The sequence below is a fragment of the Cupressus sempervirens genome, chromosome 5 (genome assembly GCF_028749045.1).
Source record: "Cupressus sempervirens isolate cs-2001-9-10 chromosome 5, ASM2874904v1, whole genome shotgun sequence".
NCBI classification, from domain to species: Eukaryota; Viridiplantae; Streptophyta; class Pinopsida; order Cupressales; family Cupressaceae; genus Cupressus; species Cupressus sempervirens.
In genome coordinates this window covers 688,147,889-688,153,888 of record NC_143122.1, presented here as the reverse complement: position 1 = coordinate 688,153,888, position 6,000 = coordinate 688,147,889, and positions in this window count along the sequence as shown.

Here is a 6,000-nt window from a genome sequence, read left to right as displayed (position 1 = left end):
GAAAAAGGTTGAGGAAGAGAAGAAGAGTGTTGAATTGAAAGTAGTTCCACTCTTTCCTATAGTAGCTCCAGTAACAACAACAATATCAACAATAGTAGTAGTACCATCGGATGATGATGATGATCAGAAGGGTTTGATGAGCACCTTAAGTAAGTTATTTGAGAAGAATAAATTAGTAAAGTCTTTGGAGAAGACATTAACTGAAGTCTTGGACAAAATGTAGAAGATAGTTACTACAACTATAGCTATTCTAGACTTGCAGTCAAAGGCCATAGAGTTGGCAAAAACCATTGATAATGAATTCACAACTTTAGTAGATGTAGCTTCAATGCAAGCTTAGGTAACACATGATGAAACACTATTTAACACAATGTATACCAATGTACAAAATGATTTGAAGGCACTTGATGGAAACATCAAGGGACTGAGAAAGAATATTAATGAAGGGAAAAGATTGTATGGAAAATGTACGCAATCAAACTTTGAGAGTCAGATAAAAGGTAAGTTAAGTGAACTTTTTTGGTGTAAATACGTATTCACTATTTACACTTACTTAAGTTTACTTAGGTTAATGCATCATTTTATTATTTTGCATTATTTTATTATTTTATTTTTTGAGACACTTAGGAGTTTGTGTACCTTTTTGAATTGTCATGTTGACAACATAGAAGTATGCAACTCTATTTCAGCACATGGTGTCTACAACACTGGATTTTGCTTCATTCACTGAGTTGTCATGTTGACAACATAGTTATTCGCACTCCCTTTTTAGCACATGTTGTCTACAACATTGATTTACATGTTACACCCTTCTAGGCTTATCCTCTCATCATCGCACTTACTTTTGTGCTTAATGGAGGATAATCCATATCTGGTGGACATGTGCCTGGTTGTATGACTTATTATGTAGCTAATTTTGAGGCATTCTAGATGTATCTCAGAGGCCTTTATATACAAGTACTCCTAGTGTACTCTCATGAACACATATTGAATGAATATATTGTCATTCTGATCATACTCTCTCTTTTTTATCTATAGTTGTGCTTTTGTTTGATTTCTTAGTTCCTGGGTGAATTTTTCCCTAAGGAAAATATTTACATGGTATTAGAGCTTGGAGATTTTCTCATCACATAGTCATTCGAGACCATTGTTGCTTCAACACCTCAGCCTGAATTCATAGTACTGCAAAAATTGGGAGAGTCTAGAGCTAGATCTGACCTCGCCATTGCATCTAGAATGTCAATTTGGTGAAGATCAACTATAAACTCAACTACCTTGGCCCAAAGTCGACTGTGAGGTAAAAAAATTTTGCAAATCGGCACTCGTAGGCCCCGATTTGTAATTTGGGTATGGTCATTTTTTGTAGATTTAATTAATTTTTTGGATCTACATTTTTTCTCTACAATTATTTTTGTCAATATTCTCAAAAAAAAAATTGTCCTTTGGGCACCTAGCTGAGAATTTTTTTAGCAAAACTGGGCAATGACACCCCGACTCTGCAATTTGGAGGTTGTTTGTTCATAGGGAATATTCCTTAGAGAATATTCAATTTTATTTTTGGAGGAATAATCCTTTATTTTCAAACTATCTTCACAATCAAAATTTGATACATGCAATGATCATCGTAATATTCCACTAGCAGTAAAGCACAACTATCTAACTCCAACACATACTGGCGGCATTTTATTTTCCTTCTGCTGGTCTTGTGTTTTAAAGAGCGTTGTAGGTATTTGTGTGAGTGATGTGGGATAAAAAATCCCAACACCGTCGACATTTTTCATTGACCTAGCCATCACAAAAAAAATTTTTGGCCTTTGCAAGTGGTAATCTGGCCCGCTATTTCTTTAAAAAAAAACTCTATACAATTTTTAAAAACTGGCTTATGCTTCTTTTTCCTTCTGGCACTTACAAGTTGTTCTCTGACCCATCCCTTCTTCTCCCTAGTGTCGCAGTTTGACTTTATGGTGCTCTGATTCATGCATCATTTTTTTTTACTCTAGCACGCCAAGTTGTAGTTCTCGGTGACAGCAATAGAATTTGGTGTCACATTGTTTGTTCAGCTGCTACAAATGTTTTACGCTTGGGCCACACGTCATTTGAAGCCACATCTACACTTGACCAGACTTGTTTGAAACCAGACACGTGGTGAAATCTGTGCACGCCACACAGGACTGTCCTACCATGTCTGTGCTTATGTAGTCAAAGACACATCACTATCCACATAGTCAACTTGACACATAGGTGCCTATGTCAGCAACCTACATGAAGGTCCATACCTACCACCTACATAGTCCTCATCAACAATTTTGTAAATTATGTACGATGCCATGTGTCATCCATATTGTACAGACGATATAGTCAACTACCACATCACCCCTGGTATGCTGATTTTTTGTTTGCATCAGTATTTCTCTATGTTAAAATTGATGGTCATCTGACCATCAAAACTAGGCCATTTACAACTGCTATGATAGCCATTTGATAGTCAAATTTAAGCTAGCAATTTTCCTTCCAGACCCCTCTCCAGATTGCTTTTTGATTTGGCAACCTGACTTTGCGAGCCCATAACTCTATCATTCAGACTCCAATTTAGGTGTGATTTTTTTGAAATTGGTAGAATTTCCTAAATTTTCTAGTGGTGGTGTCCTTTTCTAGTTTTGGTGCAAGGATTTTTTAGAAATTGCATTTTTTGGCAATTATACCTACATAATCCTACATTTTGCAACTTCAAACACTCCATATGGGCACATTTGGACACTTTTCCAGGTTTCATTTTTTTAAAGTGTGTTATTTTTTGTCTACTTTCCAGATCTGCAGTCAGATTCTAGGTTTGTGTGGACAAAATTCTCCCTTTCAGAACTAGGGTTTTTTCTACATTGTAAAGCTTAGATTACTTTTTTAGAATTGTTGTACATCTGAGCTATAGTTCTTAGTGATGGATTTGGGCCTCAAAACGCAGTTGTAAAAGCAAAATTAGAAAGTCCACTTTGTTAATTTTGTCAAGTGGCCCATTATACATGCACTACTTACAAAGTGCCAAAAGCATCTTTTTTGAGGGGATATTTTGATTGAGTGAAAAGGGGGGGTGTGTACTATGTTCTTGTGTCTCTCTTTTGTGCTCTTCCCATTTTTTGCATCATGGGTTCACTTAAATGTCCACCTCTAACTTCACATAATTATTCTACATGGAAAGATATTGCATAGAGTATATTAATGGAAAAAGGATATAATCTTTATGTTAATGGTACAATTAGCAAACCTAATAATGCTAAAGAACTCATTGAATGGAAAAAACAAGACCAATAGGCTTTAGGTGTTATCAGGAGTTGTGTACATAGAGATCTCTTCTTTCACATTGCCAGTTGTATAGAATCTAAATAAACTTGGGACAAAATTGAATCATTGTCTGGTAAGGTGGATGAAGAAAAGGGATTTCAAATTGAGGACAATCTACTTCTCTTGGATCTAAAGAACTTTGACATAATTCAGGATTACATCAACAAAGCCAATGAGTATAGGGCACTTCTTAAAGATTGTGGTAATCCCATGAAGGATAAAAAGTTGATTCATCACATCCTAAAGAGGCTACCTCCAGAGTATGCTTCCTTTGTTTCAAGTTTTAATACTCACAAGTTGACCATGGAATCTACTTATCAGAAGCCTTCATTTGATGCATTCGCAGAGATGTTGATTGTTGAACAATCTCACTTGATGGATTTAGGACTTCTCAAGTCATCAAAGACCAAAGCCTTGGTGGCTAGTGATGAGAACCAATCAAGACAAGGAGGGAAAAGTTATAGCAACAAGAAGAAGAAGCAGTGGAAGCAGAAATCACAATCTAAGACACAACAATCCACCTCACAACAAGGTAGTTCTTCTTCCAACAAGAAAGGACAAAAAAATTTGTGCATACTGCAAAAAGCCAAATCATGATGAGCATCATTGCAAGACTACAAGAATCGATGAGTTAGAAAACCTACTCAGGAAGAACAAGATTCAAGTGCCAGGTACTTCCAAGGATTCAACTCCAACCTCTTCAAAGGGTAAAGGGCAAGCACTTATGGTAGATACAAGTTCTTCTTCGGAATGGATACTTGACTCAGGTGCCTCTTACCATATGGGTTCTTTAAAGGAAGACTTTTCTTTATTGAAGTAGTCAAAGGTACCACACATCTTTGTGGAGATGATACTAAAATGGAAGTTGAAGGAAAAGGACATGTGGAAATGGAAAATAGGGAATTCAAAGATGTTCTCTACGTTCTAAACCTTAGCTCCAATCTCCTCTTAGTTAACTAAATCACTCACCTTGGAGATGGTCATAAAGTTGAGTTCCTTCCCAATTCAATGATGGTCTGAAGTCTTAGAGATGATTCATTGGTTGCAGTGGGAAAATTCAATGATGACAAAAGGCTTTACTTCTTCTCCCACTTTGTACCTAAGTCTCCTTCTCAAGTCTTGTTGACTCACTCTACTTCATAATCTATATTATGGCATGAGCAGTTTGGTCATCTTGCCTTCCGCCATCTTCAACAACTTTGCTCAAAACACATGGTCAAAGGTCTACCAAACATCAACTTTTCTAAGGTTGAGTGTTCATCATGTTTCGTGGATATGCATCTCAAGGAGAAGTATGATAAAGGCAAGTCTTCTAAAGCTCTAGTAGTTCTCTAGTTGGTTCACATGGTTTTAGCATGTCCTTTTGTAGTGACTTCAATCAGCCAAGGCCACTACATCCTCACTTTTGTTGATGACTTTCCATGATTCACTTGGGTCTACTTCCTTCATAACAAGAATGAAGTGGTGCATAAGCTTCAAACATTTAAGACTCATGTTGAACACAAATCAAGGAAATCCATCAAGGTTCTATGGGTGGACAATGAGAGCAAATATGTGGACAGAAGACTCAAGGACTTTTGCAAACATGAGGGAATTGATCTTTAGAATCCACCAGCATTCAGTCCACATAAGATAGATGTTGCAACACTGCAGATCAGGACTCTCAAATCCATGGAAAGTTGCATGATAAAAGCCAAGTCTCTTTATCCAACACTTGAAGTTGAAGCCATTAGTAGTGCTATTCACATACTTAATAGGTCTCCTCATAATGCCTTAGATGGCAAGAGTCCTTTTGAGGTGTGGTGCACAGAAAACTAGTTGTGAGTCACTTCAGAGTCTTCAGTTGTCTAGTATGGGAAAACCTATCTTCCAAGGGTTGCAAGGTACTGACACCTAGGCCTTGTACTTTCATTGGGTATGAAGATAATCCAAAGGCTTATAGACTTATGGATCTAGAGACTCATGAGATTTTTGTGGAGAAGGATGTTCACTTTGAGGAAAGTTCACCCAGATTATCCTCTAATCCTCTCTGCACTTCATACACTATGGAAACTGATAGTGATACCAGTGATAGTGCTTCAATAGATTCAGACACGTGGGGTTCTATCGACAGTTGCAATGAAAGGTCACATCATCAGTCTAGTCCACATGCTTATATTGCCACAATGAAAGGTCCAACATAGCACGATACATCTTGTCTTCCAGTTCCAACTTCAGTTGATGACTACATGGCCAACATTGCAAGTTTATTCATGGAATCACACACTGTAGACTTGGGAGACAACCTTGAGGACTTACATCTTCTCTTTGATGAAGGTGATCCTTCTATAGTTGCTATGAGGGCTCACTCTAACCCTCATGTCCATTCTTTACATGATCAATCTTTACAGGTTGGCATGATTATGGATCCTTATGTACAACAATTGGAGGAGGTCTCTTTATCAATTGAGGAGACAGATGGTTCATTGGAACAAGTTCAATAGACATCCTTGCTAGATCTGCATTCGTTCTTTTCAGCATAGTTGGAAGGGGTGACCACTAGCATCAGCACAGGGATACTTGAGCAGGTTTTAGGGCCACCATACATCTTTAGGATTGTACCTTTGCCTTTGTTTCTTCCTAAGGGGAGGAACGTCATTCTACACTCTTGGACTAGCTTCTTCC